Here is a 17,662-nt window from a genome sequence, read left to right on the forward strand (position 1 = left end):
CAGAGGCTTATACCTCTATTATGAAAGATGGCTGTGAAATGGAGATCTCAGATGGAGAAGTGGGTAGCATCAAAGCATCTGTGGCATTGAAAGGGGCTTAAAGACATCTACAACTCGTCCAAAATAGACAAAGTGCACTATCGGCCTCCTTCCAAATGAAACAGCGCTGCCAATTCCTCTCCCCGTGCTTTTCCAACCATCGTGCTTTTATAATGGGTCATCTGGACAAAATCCCGCTTAAATCGAGGTTGTCTGGTTCACAATAGAGGCCAGTGGCGTGGAAGGATCGGTAGGCACAACCAACCCCTTAACATAGTCTTTTATCGTTGAGGTGATTATGCTCTAAAAATCCCGAAAAACACTGAAAATTCGACCAAAAACCATTTACCCGAATTTAAAAATTTATCAAATCGGGTGTCTATTCCTTATCGAGTCCAGGCCCGACATCGCAATCGACATATTGCTCCCTCTAAGGTCCTGTAATCAGGGGAATGCCGACTGCCAATCATCGATATCGATGTCGGCCGATCGCATCGGCGTCTTGCTCATTCAACGACCCAGGGTTTTGGTCTGCCGATAACGATCTCGCCGATTGTTTTATCGCTGATCACATTGCAAGTTGGCCCCTGCTTGCTTCGATATCGCCGAATATATATAGAGATGGCCTTCCTTCATCCCGATTGCCCTTTGATCGCTAATTTTTCCTTTAAGGCTTAAAAACCCATTTTAAAGGAAAATATCCTCATTTTCTTAAGGAAAAAGCATCGTTCTTTTCACGATAACAAATTCACCATCTGGACTCGGATTGAAGTACCATTCACGCCGTTAGAATCAGGATGACGAGATCTACGCTCTGGTTTTGAGTTGACCTCATTCTGAGCACTTTTATTTCTGAACTTTTCCATGCCATTACATCTAAAGATCCACCTGGATCAGTGGGGGTCCAAGTGGAATTGGTGGGTGGCCACCAATATCCAGCTGGATCAGTCCCCATTCAAGAAGGCAGATTTAACATCCATCTGATGGACTTCCCATTTGAAAGAGGCAGCAAGGGAAAGAACAAGGCGGATAGAGTTCATTTTGGCAACAGGGGAGAAGGTTCCAGTATAGTCAATGCCTTCAACTTGTGAAAACCCCTTAGCAACAAGACGAGCTTTATGTTTATCAATTTTTCTATCTGGTCCATACTTGGTTTTGTAAACCCATTTGCATCTAACAAGTTTTTGTCCCTTTGGAAGGGGAACAAGATCCCATGTATCATTTGCAAATAATGAACGATATTCTTCATTCATAGCTGCGTCCCAATCTGGATGGCCTGAAGCTTCTGCAAAGGTGTCAAGATCATAATTAGCTGAAGCTTGAGCCAGTAAAGAAGAGGCTCTATCGAACTGAGAACATGTACGTCACTGATCTATAGGATCACTGGCAAGAGCACCTGCTGCATCCCGAGTAGCACGGACCCATTTTGGAAGCTGAGGAGCTGAAGGAGGATCCTGAGAAGGTGGGGGAGGATTGTCATCCTCGCTGTCATCATCTGAAGAAGAAATATTTTTAGAAGTAGAAGGGATAGAGAGAGGTGGCACATCCACCGAACTAGGCTCGTAGGCCGATATATTTTCAGCAAACTTTACATCTCTTCTAATGATAACATTTTTGGACTTAAGTGGAATAAGTCTATATCCTTTGACATCTTCAGGATATCGAACAAAAATTCATTTTTCACTCTTAGGTTCTAAAGCTTTATGTTCTCATCTGGAATATGGGCCCATGCTTCACTTCCAAAAACACGAAAGTGACTTACATCTGGTTTAATTGAGCTCCATGCTTCTTCTGGAGTGATATTCTTTAAAACCTTAGTAGGAGTGCGATTTACTATGTAATTTGCACAGTTAATTGCTTCTGCCCAAAAATTAAGACTAAGTCCTTTAGATTGAAGCATACAATTAGCCATTTCCTTTAAGGTGTTATTCTTCCTTTCAGATACACCATTTTGTTGTGGAGTATATGGAACAATATGTTGCATTTGAATTCCATTCTTAGTGCAAAAGTTGATGAATTTGTTATTAACATATTCTCCGCCATTATCAGACCTTAGCTTAAGGATTTGATGTCCAGATTGTTTTCAACAAAGGCCTTAAAGGCCAAGAACATGTTAAATACTTCACTCTTGAGTTTTAAGAAGTATACCCAAGTGCATCTCGAGAAATCATCAAGGAAAGTTAAGAAATACTTGTAGCCAGAGAATGAAACAACTAGAAGTGGACCACATAAATCACTATGCACAAGCTGTAAAGGGGCTGAGGAGTGCCAAGAGGCACGTTTTTCAAAATTATCCTGATGATGTTTTCCAAGTACACATATGGAACAAACACCATCTCTGCAAGATACCATTGGAAGACCTGTCACCATATTTTCTTTACATAGATTCTGAAGGGAGTGCTAGTTTAAGTGACCAAACCGCTCATGCCAAAGTTTTCTCACTTCATCATTATGAGCAACAAATATCGAGGGAAGATTTGATGACCCAAAGTTGTTAAAATTATACAACCTTGTAGAGTCATCAACAATGCCAGTAGCTAAAATATGTCTATGATCTCTTAGGTCCTTAATTACAACATCGTGAAGTGAAAATTCAATGATTTTACCTTCACCTAAATGAGTTATCTGATATACAGATAGAAGGTTGCAGGATAAGGTTGGAACACATAATACATCATTAAATTGACAATTGTCTATATGAACAGTTCCAGTCCCTACAACACTAAGAGATCTATCATCACCAACATATATATGTTTGGTGTTACAATCATTTAAAGAAGAAAACATGGCTTTGTTTTTGGCCATGTGATAAGAAGCTCCAGAATCAATGAGCCACTCATGAGAATTAGAAGAAGAAGATACATTTAGTGCATATCCAGACCGAGATGTTTGACAACCACATGCAGAAAGTGCTATTCCTGAAGATGAAGTTGAAGTTGAAGAGTGCTCCAAATGGATGTTATGCTTCTTCATTGCTACTTCCAAGGCTTCCATCTTCTTAAAGCATTTGGATTCTAAGTGGCCATCTCGATTACAAAAGTGGCAATGTCTACTAGTCTTCTTCCCTTTGTTTTTATTTGTCTTATCATTTTGTTGAAATGATTTTTCATTTTGACACTGAAAGTGCTTAGGACCCTTGTTTGGTTTAGGACCATTCTTTTTTGGATACAACTTCTTAGGATTCTTTGAATTTGGTTGCTACTGGGCGGCTAAGGATTTCTTAGAAGAGTTTCCAAGATTAAGAAGACCAAGGTGTCAAGGTGTAAGAGTTTTTCTTGTTCTCTTATTAAAGAAGCACAAAAAGGCATCAAAGGAAGGGGACTTGTAGTCTTGTCCTTGAGAAATGAAGGCTTCTCTTGTAGAATGGAAGGTGGAAACAAACACAGAGTAGGCTGGTCCCAACATAGTAAGAATGGAATAGATAAGGTTACCATTTTCTTTCTTAACCTTAACACATTCCAAGAGAAGTCTAAGGGTCTTGAACTTGGACAAAAAATCTTCAATGGAAGAAAAATTATTGGGGTCCAATGTAAGCAACTCATTTTCGAGTTGATGGGCTCTAAGTTCATTTTTAATTCCAAAACTTTAGTGATCTGTTTCATTGCTTCATTAGGAGTATCAAGTTCTGCGATATGGAATCTAAGGTCTGGAGAAATAGACATCCCTATCAACCCACGTGCTTAATCATGCCTATTTTCTCGTTTGGTTGCCTTATCTTCATCTTTCGATTTGGTTTCTTAGCCTGAGGCTATTTTGTAAAGACCTTTACTTCTAAGTAAATCCACAATGTAGGACCACCATTGGAAGTATTTGGTGCTTTCAAGAATAACTTGGCATGGAATTTCCATTTTAACAGAAATTGAAGCTATAGATGCTGAAACTAAGTGTTCCAATAGAAAGATCTTGAAAAATTAGGCTGATTAAAAAGAAACGGATCTGAAAATGGCTTCCGGATGAAGAAGTTATGGCTTTTTGAAGAACAGTTGTTGAAGATGTCGACGAAGTGCGGGAATGTGCGGAAATGAATGATAATGTTATATTAAAAAAAAAAAGCCGCCCCCTTTCCAAAATTAATCTAATTAGCTCACTTCTAAAAAAAATTATATGACTCACTTTTATAAATAAGTGAAATTCACTTTTACAATGGTACTTTATGAGCTACCCACTAAATTGTAACTTAAATAAAAGATAAAGAGACTTTAAAATTATAAGTGTCTCACTTTTTTATAATGGGTGAGAACACTTTTACATAAAGTAACTTTAAAACATAAGTTACATGTGCTTTTTGAAAAAGTAACTCAACGAAAAGAAAGATTTGAACTCAAGACCTCTATTCTCATTGTTGGAAACACTGAGAGGGGGTGTGAATCAATATTTCTTTTCAACTACTATTTTACCAGTTAAAACATTTACATTCAGAATACAAGATGAACAACAAGTATCAATGCTTTTATTAATATAATCTTTGCAATAAAATAGATACAATATATAAGTGGTTGCAGTCAGTTGCCAAGCACCAACTTGGACTTTTGTGAGGCTCCAACCTCCAGAGCTCCAACTCTATTTCGCCAAGGCACCAATCTTGGACTTAGGAGCACCAACTCCCAAGGACTTCAATCCTTCCAGTTCCTGAGACACCAGTCCCAAGGACACCTATCCTTCCTACTTCTGAGGCACCAATCCCAAGGACTCCAATCCTTCTTACTTCTGAGGCACCAGCCTCAAGGACTCCAATCCTTCTTACTTCTGAGGCACCAACCCAAAGGGTTCCAACCCAATCTTGTCAAGGCATATTTGATAGTAATGTTTTGCTCTCAGAACTCTTCTTTACTGAGTTCTGTCTGTTTATAGCTTCACTGTAGTCTCCATGCTACAACATCAATGACAAACAGTCTTCTTATGGAGGAGTCTTTACAACTCTTCATACTGTCAACATAGAGTCTCCAATAGCCTTCATGACCTCTGATAATGTCTCCACATAGCTTTAATGAGTCTACTATTAGCTTCACTAAGCTCTGCATAAGAACTAACTTTCTATTCAAGAATATGTTCTAGCTGTCATAATAAATGCTTCAACATAATTGCTTCTCTGCTGACTACTTCTCCCTTCAAACAATGTTAGATAAAACTCTATTCATTACATCACAGAATTATACTTTAGATTGCATTGTATACCTGATTAATTCTTTCACAGGGTAACACGATTAGCTGAGAAGCTCACCCTTCTAACGCCTCCTGTCCTTTTTGTCCTTCGGCCCCCTTTTTTTTGTTCTGCTGGACCTTCTCGCTGCCTCTGTTTCCTCCAATTGTTTCAACAACGTTCAACGCACCTGGTTCTCTGTTTTTCCTGTTGTATGCATTCCAGATGCCTCTGACTGTCGGTTTCCTCTTTTTCAATGGCTCTTTGGCTTCCTCCTCGGTCGCTGTAGTTTCCTCTGCCTCGCTTGATCCTTTGGCTTCCCTCCTTGGGCACTGTAGTTTCCTCTGCTTATTCAGATTAGCTACTGCTTCACAGACACGTTAATACAGAAGAGCCGGGTGTATTACAAAGGAAATGATGCTTATTAACCGATATCAGAGAGAGCCTCCTTTTTTTCTTTTAATATCATTCATATATAGGACTTTATCATTTAACGGACATGCCACGTCCCAATCACAATCACCATTTCCATGATTCAGCCCACTGAACTATCGAAACCGTTGTTCATGCATTTCGGCCTTCAAACCCCGCGCAATACAATTATTTGAATTACACAGGAAATATATGAAAATGCAACCGAAACTCTAAAGGGCGGACTTCAAATTTATTTTACCTGCATCTATTCCTATATCAGATCCACTACATATGTCGCAATCGGCAGCCGCAGGTGGACAACCCTTTGGGTATTGCAGTATGCGAGTACTGATAGGCCGGATGCGATATAACATTAAACATTCCATAATGTTGTCGTCGGGTCCGCAACATATCGCAGTTGTATGATATATATATATATATATATATATGCCCGCTCCGATAGTGTATTCCAATGCAACTATGATTTCCACCTCCGATAGTGTAAATGGCCTATACATATATATATATAAGTTTTGGCCTCCGATAGTGTATATAGCTTATATATATGTGTTTGCGCCCCCGGTAGTGTATTGCATGCATATAAATAAATTTTTGCCACTGATAGTGTATATAGCCTATATACATGATTTCCGCCTCTTTTAGTGTAAATGTATATATATGAGTCTTCTGCCTCCGATAGTATATCTGCATACATATATGTTATATGCTCCCGATAGCTCCCGATAGTGTATTCTTTGGCATTCTTTGCCATACTTTTCTCCTTTCAACTCTTCTGCATATATGTATTCCGCTCTTCTTTGGCTGCCATACATTATTCTCGATAAGACTCTTTGGCATGTATTTCTCCCGATAAGACTCCTCCTAAGCTCTGATAGCTCTGTTTTCTCCTCCGATGGCTCTGTCTACTATTTGCTCCTTCGATATGTGCTCCGATAGCTTTGTTTTTCTCTCTGCTTCCTCCGATAGCTCTGTTTGCTCCGTTTTCTCCTCTGTTTGCTCCTCTATTTACTCTGTTTGCTCCTCTTGCTCCAATGCCGCTCCTCTGGCTTGGCAATGTCTTTCAAAGACCTCCTCTGATGCCTTCATACCTCGATGGCTTCTGCCTTTTCCGATATGCCTCTCTTGCTTTGATATTCTACAATAGCTTTGATATGCCTTCTTTGTTAACTCCTTCGTTAACAGACTCTTGCTTATGGCTTGGCTATACTAATGGCCTTGCTCCTGTCTCTTCATGGATCTGCTCTGCTTCCCCTTGGATTCATATCATCATCTAGTATCTAGAATATTGCCATATTGACATCAATGACAACTTAGGTCAACAATCTCCCCCTTTGTTATTGATGGCAATATTCTTCTTCTCTCCCCCTTTGACATCAATGGAAAAGGAGTGCTCTGGGACTCCCCCTATCAAACTGCTTCTGTTCTTCATGAATGGTAGATTTTCATGGTTCTGTGACTCCCCTTGTTATAGTGCTCTTCTTTTTACTTGAGATAGAAGGATTGATGCTTTATGATAAATTAGCACATTATTCCCTCTTCATGTCTCAAAACTACCTTATCATGGCTTCAACAATGTTTAAAGATGCTCTACTTCAATGCTTTCAATCAGATTGCATATATCCATACACCAAGTGTCCAAGTCCAGGTTTTTATGCTTCAATCCATATTGTTGTCTCCATAGTCAGAATTGAGAGGCCTTCATATTCCGAAGCAAGATAAAATGCCATTGAAATTGTCTTTCCTGTTATCTTTCTTCAGAACCGAGTTCCTTTGTGTTTTAGTGCTTCTCGTTAAGTCACTGCGATCCAGTGTTCAACATCATTTCATTTCAATGACATGGTGAGAGGTTGTGCCTCACTGTTTCTAAATAACTTAATACTATATCGCGTCCAACAATTTTCCCTTTAATTCAATTATAATCCTCGTATAATGGAAATATACCCAAACACACGGGAACTTGCAATTTTCTGCTCTTCCATAGCCTTGGTGTGTTTATCGATGCTTACCTTTTTCCAGATCAATCCTCCATCGTAGATCCTACCATCCCATCTGACGGTTGATATTACACCCGACCAATAAAGCTGCTCAGCAATCCTGAACCATAGATCCAAACCGTATTTGATCCAACACTCGACAATGATATCGGGTGAGCTATATGTACGAGGATTACCTGCCCGATAAGGCGGTTTCCTCTCTCCTTCTATTGCCACGTGTCGATCGGTGAATGGTATCGGGTGATCAGCCCTAAATACCATTTACAGCCTTGAGTCCGCTCGAAAACCGCTGCTGCTATTACAAACCCGCCAGTTAGCTGTTGAACGCAGATACGATATCATATTAAGGATTGTTGCTATATTTTCTGAGTGACCAGCATTCACATAAGTTATCTTTGACTGCACAACATTCTCCTTTCTATGAGCCATCTTTTCCTTGTGTTCTTATACATATCTTTGCAAGTTATTTCCGCTAGCAGATTTAGATATCCAGTCTGTGACTGTCTTTTAAATACATTTGCTGATTTGCATCTTCATGCAATGCTTCAGTTTTGTTATATGCTGTCGGCTGCTCTTACTTCAAACTCCATTCCAGATGTATCTTTTTGTTTGAAGATTGCCTATGTTATTGTCTATAATTTATCTGTTCTCACATTAAATCCCAGAGTCAAGACATTTAGCATCTATAATATTAGCACCATAGTTATTCGCTCTATTTCTCTTAGCATTAGATGACCTTCTCTATTGCTCCAAATACTACTTAGTGATTAAGTGGAAAGCATCTTTAACAACAGTCCAAAGAATGGTTAGAAGATCATTTTATTCAATGGAGTACTCCTGAGAAATGATCTTTATCAAGGAATGACTGTTAATATAGTTCAACAAGGATTTCATAGGGACCCTTTCACTAATAGCTTCTGAAATAATGATCAAGAAACACAGGCTCCCCCTAACTGTATGCATCATCTCTTTTGGCAGAGTCTTCCCATCAAATGCTTAGATTGTCAAAATTTAGGCCAATGACATATGTTGTTGGCTGGAGAGTTCAAGGGACTTTTGGATTGTATTTTCTTCCTTCTCCATACTTGTGTAACTTTCTTCTTTTGCATGGTTCTAGCTTGTGTAAGAGCCCAAGTTAAGTTACAATCATGTGCCATATGACTAATGTTATGACACTTGAAGCATTCCACATTGTTCATGAATAAAAATTCATGATTTCTTCCTACAAAATTGTTCCTTGGAGATTGTTTGGGACCATAATATCTATCTCTATGAGATGGTTGGGGACCATAACATCTATCTTTATGATATGCTTTACAGTGTTTTGCCATGTGACCAAAATTTTGTACAAGAATAACAATAACCAAAAAATGAACTTTGGTACCTGGGAGATGGAGATTTCCTTGATGTACTTCTGAAGCTTTTCTGCCTTGGGATCCTTTGATGATAACCATTGCCTCTCACATCTTTGACATCATCTACATTTCTTCTTGGAGCAGGGTTTCTTCTTGGAGCATGATTTATTCTTGGAGCAGGATTTCTTCCATTGTAGCCTTGATGTTTCTCCTTGCCTTTGCTGGAACTGGGAGCATCACCATTTCTTTCTGGCTTCTTCACATCCCTTTTGTTTGAAGCATTATCATTCTTGTTTGAGGATTCACTTGCATACCTGAGACCTAATTTATCAAATGGACATCTGTGATAGCTGAGCATGTCATCCAAGGCTTGAGAGCTCTTCAAGATTTTGTTCATCCCTTCAACCTTTTTTCTGAGGAAGACAATCTCTTCTTCCAATCTTTCACACTCATTATTCTTCTTAGTAAGGTGTTTCTCAGTTTCTTCCTTGATACGAGTAGCTTCATCTGCTTCTATTTTGAGGGAGATGATATCTGACTTCATTTTGAAGATTTCTTCATCCTTTCCTTTTAGTTGACAAATCATGATGTTTCTTTCCTTTCCTGCTTTATCAACCTGTCCTTCTATGATTTCCAATGCTTCCATTGTCTTCTAAGCTCCTTGTGCTTGTTTCCTTGCTTCTTGTAATTGAGATTTGAGAGAGGATACCTCTACCTTGTACTGACCAATCTCTTCTTCAAGTTTGTTCAAGCTCTTGTGCCTTTCTTCAATTTGACTTGACAAGGTATCTTCCCGTTTCTTTGCTTTATCCAATTGATTTGTCATGGATATGACTTCTTCATGATGCTTTCTTTTGCTTTGATGAAATTCCTTCTTAATCTTAGCAAGCTCTTCATCCCTTTCTTGTACTTGAAGCTTGACAAGGTCAACTGTATCCCTTGTTTGATCTTGGTCACCAACTAGTGCCATCTTCTTAAGTTCCTCATTTTCCTTTTTCAAACTGTTAATCTCTTCCATGGCAGCCATAAGTTGAGCGAGGAGATCTTCTACAAACTCTTTTTCAATCTCTTCATCTTCTAGGTCTGCTTTAGCCTTGATGTCATCATTCTCATATTCATCTTCTATGATGGGTTCTGGATTTCCTTCTTGATTTCCATCATCTTCTTGGCTGATGGTCATGGTCAATGCTCCTTTTGAGTGAAGGTCATGAAGTTTGTCCCATATACCCTTTGCTGATGAATATTTTCCTAGATTGTTCTTTATAAAATCAGGCAGCCCATTCAAGATTTCCTTCATTGCTTTTGCATTGTACTCCTTGGATTCTCCATCCATCCTGCAATCAACAATCACTGATTTCTAGATTTAAATGCTTTGAGTCTGTAAGAAATTCCTCATTCTTGCTTCCCATATATTAAAGTTCCCATTGAACCTTGGAGCCTCCTCAAATTGATTGTCTTCTATCTTAGTAGTAGAGGGAGACACATCCTTGGGAGGATTGGAGACTTTCTTCCTTGACTTCGCCATTTGTGTTCTAAAGATCAACCTTCAAGTTGTTAGGCTTTGAATGAAGGTACTGGATCTGATACCAATTGTTGGAAATACTGAGAGGGGGGGTGAATCAGTATTTCTTTTCAACTACTATTTTACTAGTTAAAACATTTACATTCAGAACACAAGATGAAAAAGTATCAATGCTTTTATTAATATAATCTTTGCAATAAAATAGATACAATATATAAGTGGTTGCACTGAGTTGCCAAGCACCAACTTGGACTTTTGTGAGGCTCCAACCTCCAGAGCTCCAACTCTATTTCTCCAAGGTACCAATCTTGGACTTAGGAGCACCAACTCCCAAGGACATCAATCCTTCCAGTTCCTGAGACACCAGTCCCAAGGACACCTATCCTTCCTACTTCTGAGGCACCAATCCCAAGGACTCCAATCCTTCTTACTTCTGAGGCACCAACCTAAAGGACTCCAATCCTTCTTACTTATGAGGCACCAACCCCAAGGGTTCCAACCCAATCTTGTCAAGGCATATGTGACAGTAATGTTCTGCTCTCATAACTCTTCTTTACTGAGTTCTGCCTGTTTATAGCTTCACTGTAGTCTCCATGCTACAACATCAATGAAAACCAGTCTTCTTATGGAGGAGTCTTTACAACTCTTCATACTGTCCACACAGAGTCTCCAATAGCCTTCATGACCTCTGATAATGTCTCCACACAGCTTTAGTGAGTCTACTATTAGCTGCACTAAGCTTTGCATAAGAACTAACTTTCTGTTCAAGCATCTGTTCTAGCTGTCACAATAAATGCTTCAGCATAGTAACTTCTCTGCTAGCTACTTCTCCCTTCAAATAATGTTAGATAAAACTCTATTCATTACATCACAAAATTATACTTCAGACTGCATTGTATACATGATTAATTCTTTCACAGGGTAACACGATTAGCTGAGAAGCTCACCCTTCTAATGCCTCCTGTCCTGCTGGTCCTTCAGCCCTTTTTTTTTTGTTCTGCTGGACCCTCTCGCTGCCTCTGTTTCCTCCAACTGTTTCAACAATGTTCAACACACCTGGTTCTCTATTTTTCTTGTTGTATGCATTCCAGATGCCTCTGACTGTCAGTTTCCTCTTTTTCGTTGGCTCTTTGGCTTCCTCCTCGGTCGTTGTAGTTTCCTCTGCCTCGCTTGATCCTTTGGCTTCCCTCCTTGGGCACTGTAGTTTCCTCTACCTATTCAGATTAGCCACTATTTCACAGACACGTTAATACAGAAGAGCCAGGTGTATTACAGAGGAAATGATGCTTATTAACCGATATCAGAGAGAGCCCCTTTTTTCTTTTAATATTGTTCATACATAGGACTTTATCATTTAACGGACATGCCACGTCCCAATCACAATCGCCATCGCCATGATTCAGCCCACTGAACTATCAGAACCATTGTTCATGCATTTCGGCCTTCAAACCCCGCACAATACAGTTATTTGAATTACACAGGAAATATATGAAAATGCGACCGAAACTCTAAAGGGCGGACTTCAAATTTATTTTACCCGCATCTATTCCTGTATCAGATCCACTACATATGTCGCAATCGACAGTCGTAGGTGGACAGCCCTTTGGGTATTGCAGTATGCAAGTACCAATAGGGTGGATGCGATATAACATTAAACCTTCCATAATGTTGTCGTCGGGTTCACAACGTATCGCAGTTGTATGATATACATATATATATATATATATATCACAATTCACATGGTTTAACGTGGCGAGGCTTAAGGCCCACATACATAACGATATATATGAAATACACTTAAACCCGCTTTGAAGCACTTACCCGGACTTCACCTGTTTATATACCCGGACATATATGTTGTCGGGTTCCCGATAAGACTCTTTGGCATGTATTTCTCCTGATTAGACTCCTCCTGAGCTCCGATAGCTCTGTTTTCTCCTTCGATGGCTTTGTCTGCTCTTTTCTCCTCTGTTATGCGCTCTGATAGCTCTGTTTTGCTCTCTGCTTCGTCCGATAGCTCTGTTTGCTCCTCCGTTTGCTCTGTTTGCTCCATTTGATCCTCTTGCTCCAATGTGGCTCCTCAGGCTTGGCAATGTCTTTCAAAGACCTCCTCTGATGCCTTCATACCTTGATGGATTTTTCCTTTTCTGATATGCCTCTCTTGCTCTGATATTCTGCAATAGCTTTGATATGCCTCCTTTGTTAACTCCTTCGTTAACAGACTCTTGCTTATGGCTTGGCTATCCTGATGGCCTTGCTCCTGTCTCTTCATGGATCTGCTCTGCTTCCCCTTGGCTTCATATCATCATCTAGTATCTAGAATATGGCCATATTGACATCAATAACAACCTAGGTCAACACTCATAAAGTAACTTTGGACCAAGTGAGCTGGTTTAAAAGGTTAGTGATTTTTTTTTAAGTCACCGAAGCTTTGGGGTGCGTGCTTGCTTGAGAAATATCTTTTTTGCCTACAAAACAAAAACCAAAAAACCCAAAACGGACATACAAAAAAAATAAACCTTACGGTTTGAAGTTAGATTTGCCCGGAAACTAAAAATTTTCCTCAATGTTTCTGATTTTCCGAGATCACACTAAGGCACGGTGGAAAAAAGCATACGCATGAGAAAAAAACTTCCTTTATATTTCTGATTTGCCCAGATTGCACAGAGTTGCGGGGCAAAGAGCATGCACAAAAATGAAAGGTGTAGATAAGGTAATAAAAAACAAAGAGATAAATAAACCGAAATAAACAGAGAGAAAATAACTAGAAACTGTAAATAAACATTGTATACCTCCAGATCTTAAAAATGATGTAGCTAGGGCTACCAAAAACCTTTTCGCGTGAAACGAAAGGGGTTCCTCACTGGAACAGATGCTCCTAACACAATAGAGCAGTCCTCTCAGCTCGAAAGCAGTAAGAAATAGTAGATCTAGGAAAAGGCAGTCGGATGCAGTTCTGCTGGATTCAGATTTGGATCACCAATGGATGCGGCCCTCAACTTGGCTCTAATACCATGTAGGAATTTATAGGGTAAGTTCCTTAGACAGAACATCTAAGGACACCGCTCACAAACATATCACAGATCAATACACCAGTGTCGTTGACGTGGTTAAAACCCTCAAGGAGGGAAACAGTCCATGGCCTAAGCCAACGTGACCACTTCAGGCAATTTATTAATAAAAGAATGAAAACTTACATAAGATTCTCTCATGAACGGTTACCCTACAAATGACCCTCCATGCTCTTTAAATAGAGATCATGGACTAATTGGGTGTTAAGCCACAGATCAAGTGTCGGTAATACCGAGGAGAGAATGAACCGTTGGATCACTACATATCGTGACCATCTGATTGTAAGTTACAAAAGTACATAGTAAAGAAACACACTTTACCTAACTCTACACTAGACCAAGTTATACTTAACTATTTCCTATGTGTCGGAATATCCTAACAGGGAGATGGTTCCTCTTCTCATGGGAGAAGGCCTTATCTCTTGGATTAGTACCATCCTAATAGGGGAAAGGAGCCCAAACTGACCTCCTTGACTCCATCCAGCCTAACCGTTTACCAGACTTCCGTTACGAAGCTTCTAAAGTTGGAAGCTTCGGCTCCATATTTAAAAAACTTTCCAAAAGAGGATCAACATGATTGAGAAAGGGCTTAGTCGATCTGATCGGCGATAGGGACAGTTGTAATCCCTACATATCGGTGCAAGGATGACACGGGTCATTAGCGCCGATCTTGTAAACTAGGATAAACAAAATATTTTTGCGAAATGATGCAAAAGGGAGTTGTTCTACTCATGAAGGGGGACACAATGGGAGTTTCTTCATGATAGGAGAGCATGTCGGGTGCACTGTAGAGGTCCTCCAGGATCATAGATGGGGAGTACAGGGATAGTGAAAAAATGCTATGTAATAGAGAGATCACCTTCTTCCTCCTCCTCTAATTGATTTCCTAGGGATCAGGGTATCTCTAGGTTGGCACATATTGCAAATCTAATTTCTACTACAATTTGGTGTCAAGGCTGGAAATCTTCAAAAGAGTTGGACATTCCTGAAAACTTTACTGAGCCATGGAAAAATTTCCTCTAGGCATTATGACATGGTTATATTATAAATTCTGATAGGGAGGATGAATTGGTGTGGTTAGTGTCTTCATTTGGTATATATACTCCAAAGGCGGGTTATGTATACATAAACTCTAAAAAAAATCCTTTCGATCCTTGAGGGTGGTGGAAACTTGTCTGGAAATCTCATTGGCAACAAAAAGCTAAAATTTTAATGTGGTGCATTATGTCAGGGAAAGTTTGACCTAGGATGTTCTCCGCAAATGCTTCTCTCATGGTCCGAGTTGGTGCTCCCTATGTAAAACCGATGATGAATCGATCACTCACATTTTCTTATAGTGTCCATTTGGTTAACAAATTTGGTCTCATTTTAGATCATTTGAGGATTTGATTGGTTCATGGAATGGTATTTATATAGATGATTCTTGGAAACAATGGTTACATTTCCCTTCTTCTTGTACTTTTAAAGCTTTGCTTCTAATTATATGATGGGGGTATAGATCGGTCATAATCACTCAATATTTAGAGATGAGGCCTCCTCTCCCAAGTTGGTCGTTGTTGAAGCAATGTCCATTCTTAAGCATTTCCCATAGGATAAGGATGTTCGTAGAGATAGAGTAATCATAGCTGAAAATCCAGATCAATCTTTTCCATGGTTTTTTTTTACGGGGCCTTTGATGTTTTGGGGGATCATAGTGGTGGTGGCTTTATTTTACACATCTTTGATTCTCACTCTTTCCAAGTTTCAATGGGATATGGGTTGGGAAAAACAACTCCGGGGAATTTATGCCTCGCATAGATCTTCTTTCCTTTGCTATTGAACATGAGATTTTAGACATTCAGCTGTTTGGTGACTCATTGCTTGCGGCTAATTGGTTAATTAATGTCCAAGATTGAAAAAATATTTTCATGTCTCCAATATTGGATCATGTTAATAATCTAAAAAAATCATTTAACTCATTTACATGTCATCACATATTCAGGGAGTGGAACATGGAGGTAGATAGATTGTCTAAATCAGATTTAGATCTATGTTGGGTGTGGAGCCTAATTACCGTAAAATATTCGCTGCAGGGGGGGTCCGGGGGGGGGGGGGGAGGCGGCTGTGACCTTTGGGAGCCCCCCCCTGGCGGGGGGTTTCGGGGGCAGCGCCTTCGAAGCTAAAAACAGCTGTAAAATTGCCTTGTAAAAGTATAGTAATTTCTAGTCAATCTGGGCCGTTCATTAGGCGGATGATCTGACGGTAGAACTTATGTTTAGTTTAGGGTTTTTTGCCCTAGAAGGCAGCCCCTTTCTTTGTATGAGGGCATTGTATTTGAGGCTGTGTGATAGATGTGTATTCTGTGAGCGGGAAATAGAGAGGTGAGACTGTGAGAGAAAACAGAGGATATTACAGCGGATCTGCTGTAGGTTGTGTCTCTTCATTTTACTGGATAATAGAAAGGAAGGACTGGCTGTTCCGGGTGGACGTAGCCCAAACCACGTATATCTGTGTCTCTCTTGTTTTGTGCGTTTTCTGTGTTTATATTTCTGCAATAGTTTATGTGTTCCATTGCTCCGTAATATATAATTTTCTAACAATCTAGACCCATGGGTTTGGCAGATTCATGAGGTTCATGAAGGCTCCTCATTTTCACACGTTCGTGGTCCATCAATGGAGCCATTTTCTCCTCAGGTGGGAGTTGTTCCTTAATTTTCCTTTTTGTTGTTTTTTTGTTTCATAATTGATGATAACTGAACTTATTTTTGTGCTCTTTTTTTGCTCTTTGTTATGAGTATATATGTGTATATTTATGCTTTAGTTCTTGACATGTTCCTAGACCATATTTGAGACTTTATAGTTTTTGAACACTCAGACGTCTAAGTATAAATATGGTCTTTCGATGATATTTGTATTTAATTGATTTTTGAGATGTCATGCATACACACTTATTGTGTTTAGAAAATTAATTTTTTATTAAAAAAAAAAGAAAAAAAAAAAGAAGACAAAAAAAAAATACAAAAAAAACAATTAGTGATTTACTTATTTACTTATGGTTGATGTAAGGAAATGGATATGAAAGAAATCATTTTCATGAAAAATAAAAATAAGGTTTTAAAACTTGACATGTAGAGTATAATATTCTTGATGAAGGTTAAGTATTCATTTTTTTTGCATTTGTAATTTACCATCATTAGAATTGGGTTGGGCAATATTTATTAAACTTGTAATTTTGGATTGATGAAATTGTTGTTTTTAATGTAAAAGTTAATACACCACCCTTTAGTACCCCTATTGCGCAATGTTAACATCTAATATTTGCAGCTCCATCAATCCAAAATTATTCATGGTGGGTTTCAAGCGAAAAAAATGTTGATTTTCCTTCCTATTATTTTGATGAAAATTTGATTTGATTTATTTGTTTATTTTTAAATTTGGTTAGGGTGTGAATGGGCACATATGGGGTGGGTAGAACAATATATCCTCTACATATATCCAAATATAAAGATTTTGAGATTACAGAATGTTTACACACTAATCCCATGTCATAATTGGTGAAAAATTATTCATCAAACTTTAAACTCAATTATTTTTATGATTATTTTTGGGAATAATTTTTATGATTATTTTTGGGAAAGTATAGGGATGTCTTATACAACATATCTGGATTTCATATCCAAACTCAAATATTTTAGGTTGCATAATGGTTAAAAAACTAGTACCCTTCCTTACTATAAAATCATGACATGCAAAATTTTAGGTGAGGTCATGCTTGCATTGAGGCATTAAGTCTATAATACATGTTTGTAGCACCATTGTGTTGTATCATCATAATGTCGGGCTCTTGAATTGGCCCATGTTATTCATCATGTATAACCATTTATCTCTCTAGAATCTTGAGTTTTGCATATCATCAAGTTTAGTAATTGCTAAACTAACCGATTTTGTAGCCATTAATATTTTGAGGATCAATTACTTGCAATGGCTAGTTTTGGTGGTATTTTATGAGTTGTATGAATATGCTTGATTTTTTCTTCATGATGATGTGTAGAGGATAGTGATGTGTCTATTGATGAGTTTTGATTTTCAAAGCCTTCACCATGACTATTGTAAGAAGATAGTTTTAA

The sequence above is a fragment of the Pinus tabuliformis genome, chromosome 2_2, assembly GCF_031772625.1.
Source record: "Pinus tabuliformis cultivar Carrire ecotype Pingquan chromosome 2_2, CPIR1, whole genome shotgun sequence".
Taxonomy (NCBI): Eukaryota; Viridiplantae; Streptophyta; class Pinopsida; order Pinales; family Pinaceae; genus Pinus; species Pinus tabuliformis.